The 18,471-nt window shown below is 42.1% G+C and overlaps 1 protein-coding gene across 2 annotated transcripts in view; it reads left to right on the forward strand.

The window, feature by feature from the left end:
- Window positions 1–18,471, forward strand: part of LOC139540113 (leucine-rich repeat-containing protein 4C-like) — a 138,214-nt gene that overhangs the window by 104,806 nt on the left and 14,937 nt on the right. For both annotated transcript variants that reach the window (XM_071343690.1, XM_071343689.1), the window contains one exon: window positions 2,859–2,931. The gene's annotated coding sequence lies outside the window, so the exon portion shown is untranslated. The remainder of the gene's footprint in view (window positions 1–2,858; window positions 2,932–18,471) is intronic.

The following is an 18,471-nucleotide window of genomic DNA, read 5'->3' on the forward strand; positions in this document are numbered from 1 at the left end:
GACTGTTGTTGATGTGTGCAGAGGGTTTCTGGTTCAAGCCCAGGTAGGGGCGAGGAGAGGGACGGAAGCAAAACTGTTACATGTGTATATATATACGGAATAAACATACTGTATAAAAGCAACATGCAACAATTTCAAGAATTTTACTGAGTTACAGTTCATATAAGGAAATCAGTAAATTTAAATAAAATGTGAAATATATACACTGGTCAAAAAAATAAAGGGAACACTTAAACAACACAATGTAACTCCAAGTCAATCACACTTCTGTGAAATCAAACTGTCCACTTAGGAAGCAACACTGATTGACAATAAATTTCACATGCTGTTGTGCAAATGGAATAGACAACAGGTGGAAATTATAGGCAATTAGCAAGACACCCCCAATAAAGGAGTGGTTCTGCAGGTGGTGACCACAGACCACTTCTCAGTACCTATGCTTCCTGGCTGATGTTTTGGTCACTTTTGAATGCTGGCGGTGCTTTCACTCTAGTGGTAGCATGAGACGGAGTCTACAACCCACACAAGTGGCTCAGGTAGTGCAGCTCATCCAGGATGGCACATCAATGCGAGCTGTGGCAAGAAGGTTTGCTGTGCCTGTCAGCGTAGTGTCCAGAGCATGGAGGCGCTACCATGAGACAGGCCAGTACATCAGGAGACGTGGAGGAGGCCGTAGGAGTGCAACAACCCAGCAGCAGGACCGCTACCTCCGCCTTTGAGCAGGAGGAGCACTGCCAGAGCCCTGCAAAATGACCTCCAGCAGGCCACAAATGTGCATGTGTCTGCTCAAACGGTCAGAAACAGAATCCATGAGGGTGGTATGAGGGCCCGACGTCCACAGGTGGGGGTTGTGCTTATTACAGCCCAACACCGTGCTGGACGTTTGGCATTTGCCAGAGAACACCAAGATTGGCAAATTCGCCACTGGCGCCCTGTGTTCTTCACAGATGAAACCAAGTTCACACTGAGCACGTGACAGACGTGACAGAGTCTGGAGACGCCACGGAGAACGTTCTGCTGCCTGCAACATCCTCCAGCATGACCGGTTTGGTGGTGGGTCAGTCATGGTGTGGGGTGGCATTTCTTTGGGGGGCCGCACAGCCCTCCATGTACTCGCCAGAGGTAGCCTGACTGCCATTAGGTACCGAGATGAGATCCTCAGACCCCTTGTGAGACCATATGCTGGTGCGGTTGGCCCTGGGTTCCTCCTAATGCAAGACAATGCTAGACCTCATGTGGCTGGAGTGTGTCAGCAGTTCCTGCAAGAGGAAGGCATTGATGCTATGGACTGGCCCGCCCGTTCCCCAACTCTGAATCCAATTGAGCACATCTGGGACATCATGTCTCGCTCCATCCACCAACGCCACGTTGCACCACAGACTGTCCAGGAGTTGGCGGATGCTTTAGTCCAGGTCTGGGAGGAGATGCCTCAGGAGACCATCCGCCACCTCATCAGGAGCATGCCCAGGCGTTGTAGGGAGGTCATACAGGCACGTGGAGGCCACACACACTACTGAGCCTCATTTTGACTTGTTTTAAGGACATTACATCAAAGTTGGATCAGCCTGTAGTGTGGTTTTCCACTTTAATTTTGAGTGTGACTCCAAATCCAGACCTCCATGGGTTGATAAATTTGATTTCCATTGATAATTTTTGTGTGATTTTGTTGTCAGCACATTCAACTATGTAAAGAAAAAAGTATTTAATAAGAATATTTCATTCATTCAGATTTAGGATGTGTTATTTTAGTGTTCCCTTTATTTTTTTGAGCAGTGTATATTAGACTGTTATAATGTTTAAGTCAAAATGACTCCTCATTGGCTCAAAGGGGATCCCTCAAGGCCTGGCTTTTATTTATATATTTTTTGTAATTTTTACCACCCTTTTTCTCCCCAATTTCATGATTCCGATGTTGTCACATCGCTGCAATTCCGGAACGGGCTCGGGAGAGGCAAAGGTTGAGTCATGCGTCCTCTGAAACATGAACCGCCAAACCGCGCTTCTTAACACCCGGGTGACGCTGCAACACTGCGATGCAGTGTCTTTGACCAATGCGCCACTTGGGAGGGGAGGCCTGGCTTTTCTAGTGTTAAAGAGATTCTCAGGTAGTTTTGTATACTTTTTTGCCAGTTGTACTGAAAGTAGCGAGCAAAGTGTTCACCAAATCACACTTTTGCAGATATGTGCACCACTTCATTGCTCTTTCTCTCATTCTGCTGTTTGTGCATCTTGCTAGCTGTCACTCAAATGGCGAGGGTCTGAAGCTCATTGGCTAGAACTCAAATTGCTAGGGGGCTGGCCCAAGTGAGGGAAAAAGTAAGGAAAAATGACGCGGCATAGAATCCAGAAAAAAAGTTGCTTTCATACCAATGATTTTGTGGCTAGGTAAGACTAATTCTGCTCACAGATTATGCATGTATTAACTTCACATTGACACACCCAGCCCAAAAGCAGGTGGTTAAAAAATACTTACTTGACCCCAAAGTTCAGGAGCATGATTTTGATGAAAACCGGTTCAGTCTGCCAACATAGTCTGCAGCCATACTCGATATAGGCCTAGCCTGTATTCTGTGTCGGTCTATAGCTGGAGTGGGGTGTACTAATACCATTCGCTGCGATTCCATGCCTATCTGGTAGAACATTTTCATTTGCTAAGCCCTTGCTTTGGCGGTACTACACTCGCCCCGCTTCAACAAAGACCTTGGCACGCTCTCCTCGATATCAATGCCCTCCGCTAGCCGCCATTGCCAAGTGAGGAAACAACGAAACTGAGTGTCATCCAAGCAGCTTGTCATTGTAAACACATTTTTTTTTAAAGTATTCATATTGAGTAATTTTTTCCTCTCTTCTCTTTTCAGGGTGAGCCAGCAGCCGAAAACGAGCAAACTTGAGGATGGGGAGAAACCAGAGGGATTGCGAATGAGTTGGCAGGTGAGAGCAAAATGAGAGAAAGAGACAACCAGGGCTACAGGCTGATGCGTGATCATCCTGATCCTCAGGGCCTGATTCTGCTCTCTCTGATGAGGAGGGGAGTTTGAGTTACAGTGATATTCCTTCATTGCCATGGCATGTTCAATGGTAAGGCTTAGAAACTAGGACTGGGTTTTGGGATGGTCTTTGCCAAGTACACTCGTAAAAGAAAAGTGCTATCTAGAACCCAAAAATTATCTGGGTTATTTGGCTGTCCCCATACGAGACCCCTTTGAAGAATCCATTTTGGCTTCTGGTAGAACTCGTTTGGTTCCAGGTAGAACTCTTTTGGGTTCCATGTATAACCCTTTCCACAGAGGGTTCTACATTGAACCTCAAAGAGTTCTACCTGGAACCAAAGAGGGTTCTCTTATGGGGACAGCTGCATAACTCTTTTGGAAACGTTTTTCTAGGAGTGTAGTGGCATCCTATCACAATGAAATGGATATCTTAGTTCCAAAAATCTTCCTAGCAAAGCATACAGTAACACCAAAGGTCCTCTAATTAGTTACTCATTGTGAAAGTATGATTCTGTAACACGTCTTGCAACAGAAAGAAATAGTATCATGTTCAAGTATTCTACTTTTGTTACTAAGCACGTTAATGTTGTCTATAGTTAGCCTCTTGATGGGTAACACTCCTTAGCTCTTTGATAGCAATACATTTCTCCTCATTGTCTGTGTTGTCCCCTCTGTAATGGTGCTGCTGTGTTTGACAGATGAATAATAGCTAGCAAGAGTTCTAGACTCACCCCAGCTCTGCAGTTCCCTGGGACACAGCTCAGGTCAGCTGATTAAAAAGATAATGAATTGGTTTAATAGATGTTTGTTTTCCTCTGCAATATGTGTCCTTTTCCTCCAGACCCCGTGGGGGAGTCATTTTTATAAATGACAGATTTTCGACATTGAATGGAGAATGCTCCCATCCCAACAAACTGGGCAAAAACTGGTTTAATCATGTCATATAAACAACAAAATGATATGTGATGATATTGAATCAGCATAGAAAACTGATTGGATTTGCAAAAAGTAATCAATGTAAGGTCTTTTTTTTAAAACCCAACTTTTTACCTAAATCCAATGACAAGGTGTACTTTCTTTGTTGGTTTCACATTGGATTCATGTTTAGTTGACAACAACCAAATGTAAATCAAAACTAGACATTGAACTGACATCTGTGCTTGGTGGGAAGTTGTCTTAGCCTTCTTGATGTGGTGTGGTGTTGACTCAAGCAAGTTGATTATGCTCACTTTCTTAAATGTTACACGTAAGACTTAGTACACATCCTATCAGAGGCTCATCTTAGCTTCTTTGGCACCACCCTCAGACAATTCTCATTTGTACACCAGATCCTGATGGATTGAAGGTAATTAGCATGTTATTTGGATTGTTTGTCTGGGTTGATTGATCAGCTATGAAACTAGCAGACAGAATCGTAACTTGCCTTGCATAATTTCTGATCACCCATGTTTTTGTTCGTTTTTTTTGTAGTTGAAGTGTGTGAGTGAGTGTGTGCATGTTTCAGTGTCTGTGTGTTCCTCTTGTGTGTTACTGATTGGCTAAATCCAGAACCACCATGAGCTCAGCTGTAGTGCAATAACAAACATCAGTGTCATTGCTTTAATGTCCCCCAGCGCGTTTGAAAGATAAACCTGGCAGAACACAAACAATAGCACCGGTGCATACTGAACGGGGCACAGGGCATGAGAGAGCTCATTTAGTTGTTATTAACTTAATAAAGGCACTCTATTGTGGGAATTACACTCCTCCATCCCCACAAGGCCACAGGCTTGGTGTCTGGATTTCTCAGTTAACTGTACTGCTTCTCTGGATCTCTTTTTGTCATCCTCCACTCCTCTGAAGTTGTATTGTAGCTCATTCAGCATGAGTCATTAAGCTCACTAACGGACACTTCAAGATGAAAACAACCATGAAAAAAATGCCTCTGGTTTATATCCTGAAACTGTCCTGAAATCCTGTTATTGTACCATGCTAATCCACACACACACACACAAACACACACAAAGGATGCAAACAGGACACACTCTTGGGGCTTCTGTCCTTGCCTATGTGATAGAGCTTTTTGACATTGATTGTGAAATTAACTGAAATTAACTGTGATTGATTTATACCGATACATATAATCTGGGGTATTGTGTGTGAACTGTCCCACACACAATACCCCATAAAGTCAAAGTGGAATTATGTTTTTAGAAATATTTTAAAAGGAAAAGCTGAAATGTCTTGAGTCAATAAGTATTCAACCCCTTAGTTATGACAAGCCTAAATAGGTTCAGAAGTAAAGCATTGCTTAACAAGTCACATAATAAGTGGCATAGACTCACTCTGTGTGGAATAATAGTGTTCAACATGATTTTTGAATGAATACCTCATCTCTGTACCCCACACTTATAAGTAAGGTCCCTCAGTCGAGCAGAGAATTTCAAACACAGATTCAACCACAACAACCAGGGAGGTTTTACAATGCCTTGCAAACAAGAGCACCTATTGGTGATGGGTGAAAAAAAAAAAAAAAAATGATATTGAATATATTTTGTGCATGGTGAAGTTGTTAATTACAGGAAGCTACTCTAACCAGGAAGCTTATAAGAAGTCCCGCTATGCCCTCCGACGAACCATCAAACAGGCAAAGTGTCAATACAGGACTATGATCAACCTCTCCCTGTCTGAATCTGTAATACCAACATGTTTCAAGCAGACCCCCATAGTCCCAATGCCCAAGAACACTAAGGTAACCTGCCTAAATGACTACCGACCTGTAGCACTCACGTCTGTAGCCATGAAATACTTTGAAAGGCTGGTCATGGCTCACATCAACACCATTATCCCAGAAACCCTAGACCCACTCCAATTTGATCCACAGATGATGCCATCTCTATTGCACTCCACACTGCCCTTTCCCACCTGGACAATAGCAACATCTATGTGAGAATGCTATTCATTGACTACAGCTCAGCGTTCAACACCATAGTGCCCTCAAAGCTCATCACTAAGCTATGGATCCTGGGACTAAACACCTCCCTGTGCAACTGGATCCTGGATTTCCTGACGGGCCGCCCCAGGTAGTAAGGGTAGGTAACAACACGTCTGCCAAGCTGATCCTCAACAAGGGGGCCCCTCAGCGGTGCGTGCACAGTCCCCTCCTGTACTCCCTGTTCACTCATGACTGCACGACCAGGCACGACTCCAACACCATCATTAAGTTTGCCGATGACACAACAGTGGAAGGCCTGATCACTGACAACTACGAGACAGCCTATAGGGAGGAGGTCAGAGACCTGGCCGTGTGGTGCCAGGATAACAACCTCTCCCTCAACATGATCAAGACAAAGGAGATGATTCTTGACTACAGGAAAAAGAGAACCGAGCACACCCCCATTCTAGTGGTGAAGGTTGAGAGCTTGGTGTCCACATCACCAACAAACTAACAAGCACACGAAGACGGTCGTGAAGAGAGCACGACAAAACCTGTTCCCCCTCAGGAAACTGAAAAGATTCGGCATGGGTCCTCAGATCGTCCAAAGGTTCTACAGCTGAAGTATCGAGAGCATCCTGACTGGTTGCATCACTGCCTGGTATGGCAACTGCTCGGCATCTGACCGCAAGGCACTACAGAGGATAGTGCGTCAGGCACAGTACCTCACTGTGGCCAAGCTTCCTGCCATCCAGAACCTCTAAACCAGGCGGTGTCAGAGGAAGGCCCTAAAATTGTCAGTCTCCAGCGACCCTAGTCATAGAATGTTCTCTCTGCTACCGCATGGCAAGCGGTACCGGAGTGCCAAGTCTAAATCCAAGAGGCTTCTAAACAGCTTCTACCCCCACGCCAAAAGACTCCTGAAGATCAAGTCAAATGGCTACCAAGACTATTTGCAGTGCCCCCCCATCACCCCCTCTTTACACCACTGCTACTCTCTGTTGTCATCTATGCATATTCACTTTAATAACTCTACCTACATGTACATACACCTCAACTATCCGGTGCCCCTGCACATTGAGTCTGTATCGGTACCCCCCTCTATATAGTCTCGCTATTGTTATTTTACTGCTGCACTTTAATTATAAACACTGCCAATAGTGTTTCTACAAAGTATTGACTCAGGGGTGTGAATAGTTATTTAAATGAGATATTTCTGTATTTAATTTATTGTCAATAATTTAGCAAAAATGTTAATTTTTTCCCACTTTGTCATTATGGGGTATTGTGTGTAGATGTGTGAAGAAATAAAAACAATATAATTAATCCATGTTGAATTCAGGCCGTAACACAACAAAATGTGGAATAAATCAAGGGGTATGAATACTTTCTGAATGTAATCTCAACTACAATCCAGGTCATCTGGCTTTGCTATTAGATGAAGCAGAGTGATAACACATTAAGTTGTTATATAAATAAAAAATATCTGACATTGTATTCCCATTTTAACTTTTTGTGCTTTTAAATGGTTGAAAGTGCAGTGATAACACATTGGGAATTCAACAAACTTCTGGATGTCTTTTGGAGTGGGTGGATAAAGGTTGAAATCTCATCGATTGATGTCTCAACCAAAAATGACCGACATTTGTTGAAATGACGTGGTGTGCACAGCGGGATGAGAGGACATCAGACTACAACAACAGAAATTGTGCGGGAATTGAGAGAGATATACACAATAGCAATGACAAAGAAAATGTGTGCAAGTGAAAGAAAGGGCAATATTGACAGAAAGTTTGTATGTGTGTGTAATGTGGGTTTGAATCATCCTGTGTGTGAGCAGAATGTGAACTTATCTTGACACAACTCTTTTTGCCTTCTGTCTGTGTGTGTGTCGGTGTGTCAGTGTGTCTGTATATTCGTATATTTCATGAGTGTATGCGTGCATGTGCATGTCACTGTAGCCCTGCATGTGTTTCAGGGCCAGCTGTCCAAAATGAGCTCTCGGTCCGACACTCATGTATGAAGAGACCAATCGGAATTACTGCGCCTCATTTCTCAGGAAAATGTGTAGCTTGGGAGATCGACCGAGTGCTCCGGCTCTGTGGCTGGCTCGGGGCTGTAGACATTGCCAGTGGATATGATCCTGGCTCATCTGTTTAGTGAATCGGCTGCCCTACAGACACGTTACATAGTTATTTTCATTATCCGATGGCCACATCGCCATCCCTGACACTGGCTGGAAGTAGGCCGATGGTCAGTGTTGACTCACAAGTGAGCCATCGTCAGCCACCCTAGTGGTAGAAATTGAGAAATGTCATACATATCAAAATAGCCTCAAGGAAAAGAGTGTGGTGAGGCTGGGAATATGTTGTGTTGTTGTATTTGAGTGTCCGGTGCTTCACAGCAGATGTCTAGCAACATACATACATAGAAACGGAGATGAGCAGAAAAGTCTCCAGTGATCATACATTGCTTCTATTAAACAAAAATCTAAACGCAACATGTAAAGTGTTTGTCCCATGTTTCATGAACTGAAATAAAACATCCTCAATCTAAAAAACGCACAAAAAGCGTATTTATCTCAAATGTTGTACACACATTTGTTTAGATCCCTGTTAGTGAGCATTTCTCAATTTCCAAGATGATCCATCCACCTGACAGGTGTGGCATATCAAGAAGCTGATTAAAAAGGCCACTAAAATGTGCAGTTTTATCACAACACAATGCCTCAAGTTGAGGGAGTGTGCAATTGGCATGCTGAACACAGGAATGTCCACCAGAGTTGTAGCCAGATAATTGCATGTTCCTTTCTCTACCATAAGCTGCCTTCAACTTAATTTTAGAGAACTTGGCAGTATGTCCAACCACAGATGTAACCACACCAGCCCAGTACCTTCACATCAACCTTCTTCACCTGCGGGATCATTTAAGACTAGCCACCCGGACTGCTGATAAAATGTAGACATATTTCTGTCTGTATTAAAGCCCTTTTGTGGGAAAAAACGTACTCTGATTGGCTGGGCCTTCCTCCGTATGGGTGGGCCAGTACAGTGGCTTGCGAAAGTATTCACCCCCTTGGCATTTTATTGTCGTACAATTAATTACGAATTAAAATAGATTTTTGGGGGGTTTGTATCATTTGATGTACACAACATGCCCACCACTTTGAAGGTGCAAAATCTTTTTATTGTGAAACAAACAGGAAATGAGACAAAAAAGAAAACTGAAAACTTGAGCGTGCATAACTACTCACCCCCCCCAAAATCAAAACTTTGTAGAGCCACTTTTTGCAACAATTACAGCTGCAAGTCTCTTGGGGTATGTCTCAAAAGCTTGGCACATCTAGCCACTGCGATTTTTTTTTGCCCATTCTTCAAGGCAAAACTGCTCCAGCTCCTTCAAGTTGGATGGGTTCCACTGGTGTACAGAAATCTTTAAGTTATACCACAGATTCTCAATTGGATTGAGGTCTGGGCTTTGACTAGGCCATTCCAAGACATTTAAATGTTTCTCATTAAACCAGCCGAGTGTTGCTTTAGCAATATGCTTAGGGTCATTGTCCTGCTGGAAGGTGAACCTCCATCCCAGTCTCAAATCTCTGGAAGCTGCCAGTTAAGGACTTGTGAGGCGTCTGTTTCTCAAACTAGACACTCTAATGTACTTGTCCTCTTCCTCAGTTGTGCATCGGGCCTCCCACTCCTCTTTATATTCTGGTTAGAATGTGAAGGGAGTAGTACACAGCATTGTACGAGATCTTCAGTTTCTTGGCAATTTCTTGCAAGGAATAGCCTTCATTTCTCAGAAGAAAGCACTTTGTTTCTAGCCATTTTGAGCCTGTAATCGAACCCACAAATGCTGATGCTCCAGATACTCAACTAGTCTAAAGAAGGCCAGTGTTTTTGCTTCTTTAATCAGTACAACAGTTTTCAGCTGTGCTAACATAATTGCAAAAGGGTTTTCTAGTGATCAATTAGCCTTTTTAAAATGATAAACTTGGATGAGCTGACACAACGTGCCATTGGAACATAGGAGTGATGGTTGCGGATAATGGATCTCTGTACGCTTATGTAGATATTCCATTAAATATCAGCCATTTCCAGCAACAATAGTAATTTGCAACATTAACAATGTCTACACTGTATTTCTGATCAATTTGATGTTATTTTAATTGGCAACATTTTTTGCTTTTCTTTCAAAAACAAGGACATTTCTAAGTGACTCCAAACTTTTGAACGGTAGTGTATATGTATTGTTAAGCCAGTCCTGAACTAAATTAAGCTTGCCTAAACAAAGTGGGTGAATACTTATGCAACTACTATATTTTTTTATGTACATTTGTATTAATACTAAAACAACATTTAACAAAAATATATACATTTTCACTAACATTATGGATTATTTTGTGTATATCAATGACAAAGAATCACAATTAAATCAATTTGAAATTCAGGCTGTAAGACAACACAATGTGGAAAAAGTAAAGGGGTGTGAACATTTTCTGAAGGCGCTGTATTTTAATCCCAATTTGTAATGGATCAAAATGGGGAAAATATCCAAAGGGAGTGAATACCTAGAGTGCATCCGGAAAGTATTCAGGCCCCTTGACTTTTTCCACATTTTGTTACATTGGACTTATTCTAAAATTCATTAAATTGTTTTTTTCCTCATCAATCTACACACAATACCCCATAATGACAAAGCAAAAACATTTTTTTCTAAATGTTTGCTAATTTATGAAAAATAAAAACTCAAATCACATTTATCACAAGTATTCAGACCCTTTACTCAGTACTTTGTTAAAGCACCTTTGGCAGTGATTACAGCCTCAAGTCTTCTTGGGTATGACACTACAAGCTTGGCACGTGTATTTGGGAAGTTTCTCACATTCTTCTCTGCAGATCCTCTCAAGCTCTGTCAGGTTGGGTGGGGAGTGTCGCTGCATCACTAATTGCAGGTCTCTCCACAGATGTTCAATCGGGTTAAAGTCTGGGCTCTGGCTGGGACACTCAAGGACATTCAGAGACTTGTTCCATAGCGACTCCTGTGATGTCTTGGCTGTGTGCTTAGGGTCACTGTCCTGTTGGAAGGTGAACATTCTTCCTAGTCTGAGGTTCTGAGCGCTCTGGAGCAGGTTTTCATCAAGGTTCTCTCTGTATTTTGCTCCATTCATCTTTCCCTAGATCCTGCCCAGTCTCCCAGTCCCTGCCACTGACAAACATCCCCACAGCATGATGCTAACACCACCATGCTTCACCGAAGGGATGGTGCCAGGTTTCCTCCTGATGTGACGCTTGGTATTCAGGCCAAATAGTTCTTGGTCTCATCAGACCATAGGATCTTGTTTCCCATGGTCTGAGAGTCTTTAGCTGCCTTTTGGCAAACCAACCAGGCTGTCATGTGCCTTTTACAGGGTAGTGTACCATAAAGGCCTGATTGGTGGAGTGCTGCAGAGATGTTTGTCCTTCTGGAAGGTTCTCCCATCTCCAGATAACCTCTCGAGGTCTGTCAGAGTAACAATCGGGTCTTGGTAACATCCCTGACCAAGGCCCTTCTCAACCGATTGCTCAGTTTGATCGTGCGGCCAGCTCTAGAAAAGGTCTTGGTGGTTCTAAACTTCTTCAATTTAAGAATGATGGAAGCCACTGTGTTCTTGGGGACCTTCAATGCTGCAAACCTTCCCCAGATCTGTGCCTCGACACAATCCTGTCTCGAAGCTCTACGGACAATTCCTTTGACCTCATGGCTTGGTGTTTGCTCTGACATGCACTGTCAACAGTGGGACATTATATAGACAGATGTGTGCCTTTCTAAATCATGTCCATCAATTTGCCACAGGTGGACTCCAATCAAGTTGTAGAAACATCTAAAGGATGATTTTGTTTTGTATTTTATTATTTCACCTTGTATTTAACCAGGTATGCCAGTTGACAACAAGTTCTCATTTACAACTGCGACCTGGCCAAGATAAAGCAAAGCAGTGTGACACAAACAACACATGGGATAAATAAACGTACAGTCAATAACACAATAGAACAAACTTTATACAGTGTGTGCAAATGTAGTAAGATTAGGGAGGTTTGGCAATGACTAGGCCATAGTGGTGAAATAATTACAATTTAGCATTAACACTGGAGTGATAGATGTGCAGAAGATGATGTAAGTAGAGATACTGGGGTGCAAAGGAGCAAAAAAAAAATTATAATATGGGGATGAGGTAGTTGCGTAGGCTATTTACAGATGGGCTGTGTACAGGTGCAATGATCGGTAAGCTGCTCTGACTGCTGATGCTTAAAGTTAGTGAGGGAGATAAGTCTCCAGCTTCAGTGATTTAAAAAAAAATTGTTCCAGTCATTGGCAGCAGAGAACAGAAAGGAAAGGCGGCCAAATGGGGAGTTGGCTTTGGGGGTGACTAGTGAAATATACCTGCTGGAGCACGTGCTACAGGTCGGTGTTGCTATGGTGACCAGTGAGCTGAGATAAGCCGGGGCATTACCTAGCAACGACTTATAGATGACCTGGAGCCAGTGGGTTTGGCGATGAATACGAAGTGAGGGCCAGCCAACGAGAACATATAGGTCGCAGTGGTAGGTAGTATATGGGGCTTTGGTGACAATTTCGCATCTCATAGCAAAGGGTCTGAATACTTATGTAAATAAGGTATTTCAGATTTTTATTTTATTTTAGAAAAAGTCTAATGTAACAAAATGTTGAAAAAGTGAAGGGGTCTGAATACTTTCCGAATGCACTGTATTACCCACTGTATTTGATGTAAAGCTTTTCCTGGTACTTAGAGTGTCAGATTTCCTTTAAAATAATACTTCCATAAACTCTATTTTTTCATGAACTAGTTTCGTGCCAGAAAAAGCTTGCGTTGTGATTGACTGTGAGTCTCTTCAGAATCTTGGACAGATTTTGAAAAAAATAATGTGATTTCATAGCAGAGACTAAAAGCAAGATTGTATTTTGAAGGGTGCTTTTGATCCAGCAACCATAACCTTCAATAACCATATCATTGTGGAGTGTATTTTCCTGTCAACGCATCAGTAGGGTGCAACATCACTCCAATGCCACCAGAGGGTAAAATCTGACACAATGGCTGCTACTAAATGAATTGTAGATCATGTATTTCCTCATAGATCTTTCAGAAGTGTGTTTGATTTGCACATTAGCTTATCCTGGATTGAGGCAGTTAGCGCTTGATTTAGGATACTGTCAGTGTCCCCTTTTTTTTGGCCCATGTTTCATAGTAAGTTCCTTCATCAATTGACATTGTTAGTTTCCACTTTTCTGAGAAGGATTCATCATGTGTGTGCACATCTGTAGCACACCTACGTGCTATTTTACCTAGGAAATAATGATGTTGTTCTTTTGTTTCTTCCCACCATAGGTAAAAACACAATTTGGACGAAGGCCTGTTCCTTACAGCATGAGCCTTTATGTGTTCAGATAAACTCTACAATGTTATTGTTTCCATTCTCTAGTACAGCTTCAATGTAAACACAAAATATATAAAACTATTGTAGTGGTAAATATTATTTCAGGATAGAGAGGTATTAGATATAGCAAAGATTCTCGCTATCATGGAGTTCAAGTCAAGCCTTCCAACTTCTCCTTTCTCATTAGTGTGCTACCCACTGCCTATGAACCCCGGCACCAATTTTTTGAATCCCGTTGTCAAGAACTCCTTTAAAATAGAACTTTAACCTTAACCTCTCTTGGGCACGTGAGACGGTAGCGTCCCAACTCTTCAACAGCCAGTGAAACTGCTGGGCGCCAAATTCAAATACTCATTATAAAAATTCAGAAAACAAAACATATTTTACATAGGTTTAAAGATGAACTTCTTGTGAATCCAACCACGGTGTCAGATTTAAAAAATGCTTTACGGCGAAAGCATACCTTACGATTATTTGAGAACATAGCCCACTAGACAAATCATTACAAACAGTAGCCAGCCAAGTAGAACAGTTACACATGTCAGAAATAGAGATACAATTAATCCCTTACCTTTGATGATCTTCATATGGTTGCACTCAGCAGACATTCATTTCCTCAATAAATGTTCCTTTTGTTCGATAAAGTCTCTTTATATCCAAAAATCTCAGTTTTGTTCACGCGTTTTCTTCAGTAATCCAAAAGCTCAAACGCAGTCAAAACAGGAAGACAAAAAAATCCAAATTGTATCCGTAAAGTTCATAGAAACATGTCAAACGATGTTTATATTCAAACCTCAGGTTGTTTTTATTTCAACCGGACAATAACGTCGTCAATTTAAAAAGGTAAACAAGAAACGCACTCTCTCGGTCGCGCCCATGAAAAAGCTCTGTGACAATTTAGGGTCCACTCATTCAGACTGCTCTTACTTCTTCATTTTTCAGAATACAAGCCTGAAACAATTTCTAAAGACTGTTGACATCTAGTGGAAGGCATAGAAACTGCAATTTGAGTCCTAGGTCAATGGGTACTGTAATGGCATTGAATAGAAAACTATTAAAAAATAATAATAAACTACTTCCTGAATGGATTCTTCTCAGATTTTCGCCTGCCTAATCAGTTCTGTTATACTCACAGACACTATTTTAACAGTTTTGGAAACTATAGTGTTTTCTATCCAAATCTACCAGTTATATGCATATCATATCTTTTGGGCCCGAGAAGCAGGCAGTTTAATTTGGGCATGCATTTCATCCAAAATCTCGAATGCTGCCCCCTACCCTAGTGAAGTTAACAAAGCAAGCTGCTTCTCCCCATTTAGCGTATAATCATCTTTTCCCAGCATTGTATATTGACACAGTATTCCAGTTCTGGCATAGGAATGGTCTGGTGTTTTTGTGTTGTAAAAAATACAATTGTCTCTTTCGATACTCTGAGGGTGGACCATAGTACTGTATTCCCAATAGACACTTTTGTAGGTGTCCTCCAAACTAAAAAACCTTTCCCTTAATTTCTACTCCTGCCCCATACGTGTCCAGCTGAGAGATACTGATCTTAACCCCTATCTGAAGGGCACAATCTCCAGATTATATGACATGATACAGAACATTAATCTGCGTTCCTGGGACATTACAAAATCTGCATGGGAGCAAGACATGAGTAGCGAGCTACCTGATGACGTATGGCAATGTAGTATAGAGCGTATCCACACCTCATCATTTTGCTTAAAAGGCATGCGCATACCGATAGGACGCATGGGGTGTGAGTAGCTCCGTTTTGTACTGACAAAACTGTGGTTATATGTAGAAACCAGACAACAAAGTTTAAGTGGAACACCAAACATTTCAAAAACTTAGGATGCTTAATAAGTGACAACAAAAATACATATATAAAAATAACTTTATCCCATTACTCAACTATATTAAAGCAGCTCTATTTAAATGGAACAATCTTCCGATGAATCTTACAGGTAGAATGAATGGCATGCTTCTCAAAGTTTTTATATTTATTCTTGGTAATACCAATTACACCACTGAAGACATTATTTAATAAGTATACTTGGCCATAACAGACTTTATATGTGCAAATAAAACTCATAGAATAAAAAGGAACATTTATACCTCCCTAAGTCTGAGGGTGGAATTATATCAACTCGCCACCCAAGGCTTTTACTTGCGACATATTGTTAAACGCACTAACTAGGAACAATGGGTAATCATTGAAGATGTGCATGTTCACCCACATAATCTTTCCACGTGTCTATTTTCAAAGGATAAAGCTAAGAACATTAACAACTTTATAGTTATAAACACTAAAACAACATGGAAGAAGATGTTATGGATTCTAAAAGAACCAATATAATTACCCAAAAATACAACCCAATGGAAAAATCCTTAGATAGGTTTTCAGAATGGAGTGATAAATTGGTCCACATGGAAAGCTAAAGGTATAGGAACCATACATGACTTAGTAATAGGAAATACATCTATTTCCATGACAGAATTATAACCAATTTTGGACTGACCAATGCAGACTTTCATAACTCAGGTGGGTTTTGGCAGGTGTGATGTCGTTGATGTTTGTGTGGATCTGTATATTGTCTTTTGTATGTGTCTGTTGTAAAAAATCAAAATAAAAGATTGTAACCCCCAAAAAATCATCCAGCGATTTTTTTTTTGGGGGGGGGGTTGTTCCAATCTTTGAGTGACTTTTGGCACCCCATTTTTGAGGCATTCTCACACGTGTGACAAAACTATTAGCCACAACCCGTTCACTGCTATTTGGAGTACTCCCCCTAGATCATAATATTCCCAAGCATCAGGCGAGTGCAATAGCATTTGCCTCGCTGCTAGCTTGCTCTCTTGTCCACTTTTATTGGAAGTAGTCAAAACCACCATACTTTATTCAGTGGGTTAAGGAGGTGAAGTCATCTCTGCCCCTGGAAAATATTAGGTACAAGTTTGACTTGACCTGGTCCCTGTGCACACAGTAAGTGGTCATGTCTGATCTAATGGCCATATTGTGCTGAGAAGATTACACTAAATGTATGATCCCTTTTTAATTTTTTTAAATGTTATGCTCTATAATTATTTTTCTATCCTGTCTTCCAATGCGGCCTTACTCATTTTTGTAGCCTGCCGTGTCGGCCTATGCATCTCGGTCCTGGTCCTGGGGGCCCGGAGGGTGCACGTCTTTGTTCTTTCCCTAGCACTAGTGCACTCGACTCAACTTACCAACTCATTATCAAGCCCTTGATTGAAATCGGGTGTGCTGGAGGCTGGGGTCGGGGTGTGTGACCAATTTGGTCCCCGGGACCAGGGTTGGGGGGCACTGATATAAAGTAGATGTTGTTGGTGCTGCTGGTGTTGTTGGTGCTACTGTTAGAGTACAACATTTCGTCCAGCATTCTTAGTGTCAGCATGTTGCAATTACCATTAATTACTATCATTACCATATTTTGTTTATGTTTCTATCATTGTCTATTTTTATTTTATTTTGATTTAATTAACTTTTTTTGGTGGGGTGGGTGTGAGGGATGAGGGACTGGGGATGTTATACTGTTTTCAATGTCTCTTTGTTCTCATATCTGACAATCTATAAGTAAACTATACATTTTCTTTGAATGGGTTGGTGTTGTTTAGCATTAGCCATCTGCTATGGTTTCTCCAAATCATTCACTGTGCTTGAACAAATAGCACATTCCAGCACCGTTGCTATGCTTGCTGTAGTCATGCAGAAAACAAGTTCTCTGGGTTTGCTCAACAGCAATAACCTGGGTTGTTTTTTAATCTGTAGACTTTGCAGCAAAGGAAAAGTGTGCCCTCTCTTTGCACCAGTCAGATGCTCTCCATACACATTTAAGATTAACAGCAGCAAACCGATGCCAGTGATAACATCTATGGTAATCCCATCCATTGCATAGGTCACAGTTTGTTGTTGCTCATGTTCAGCTTCTGCTCACGGTTATGGGAGATGAAGAGTGGGAGTGGTGCAAGTATGTACATCAGCTACCACACTTCTAGTAGCAATCCTTCTCAGAGGCAATCCCACCCAGAAAACAGACATTGAGCGACTAGTTTGCCTGCGGTTGCAATTCAATCAAATCCACCACAGCAATGTTTACACAATGTTACCTGGTGTTAGCAATAGGATTTGCAATACTTTTTGACCATGAGAAAAACAGCTCCTGCGTATATACTGCATTGAGGATTTGATTGATTGGGTCTTTTTGGTCCCGTTCTCTCTTCCTCTTAATTGGAGCGTTGTCTAAAACTCAAGCCTGTGCCAGGAGCTGACCTGATTCAGTTCTGCATCTCATTATTGTGTCTTTCTGTAGCTCCCTCATAGACTGGCATTATGTCATTCCCTTCCACCATCCACCAGCCCCTGCCTGAAGGTTCCCAACGTCCGCCTTCTCCCATCCCCCCATGCCATCCATATCACATGCCAAGCTCTGTCAAAGCCCCACCATGTGACTGGCAGCCATCACAAAAAACTCATAATGATTGCGCACTGAAGCGATGACCAAGTGAAAGAAGCCTCAGCAACGTTTCTTTGCCAGTTTCTCTCCTTTTCTCCCTGCTCCATGGAAGCTGTGAAAGTGGCTGCAGCGAAGGGAGAAAGGGAACGTTTGTGGGCCCAAAAAATAAAAAGCCATTCTACTTTGTGCTTTTCGCCTGGGGTAGAAGCAGACACCCCTGACACTTTTATGTTCTGCTGTTGTGTGGGCTGGAGAGAATGTGTGTGAGTTAGTGTGCTTGTGTGTGTGCACACACATGTGCTTGTGTGCGTTTGTCTGTGTGTGCATGTGCGTGCGTGTGTGTGTTTCCTTATTTCTCAGGCTCATCGAGGAGGGTATCTGACAAGCCAGGGCGGGCTGAGATATCTTTTGTGTTTGCACAGTATGAGACCCTCCACTGGAGCGATATTGATTTGGTGTATCATGCAAAAGATGGGCCTTTTGTTTCTGCTGCTGCCAAAGTCTATTTCCTCTTGGTTACCTCCAGGTGCTTGGTTGACAGGTCCTCATTTTGGCTCCTAACATGTCCAAAAGAGAAAGCACAGTGATGGGTAGAGAGGTGAGGGGGAGAAAGAAAGAGTGAGAGAGACATAGAGGGGGAGAGAGCGAAAGGG

This window comes from Salvelinus alpinus, chromosome 15 (genome assembly GCF_045679555.1).
Source record: "Salvelinus alpinus chromosome 15, SLU_Salpinus.1, whole genome shotgun sequence".
Taxonomy (NCBI): Eukaryota; Metazoa; Chordata; class Actinopteri; order Salmoniformes; family Salmonidae; genus Salvelinus; species Salvelinus alpinus.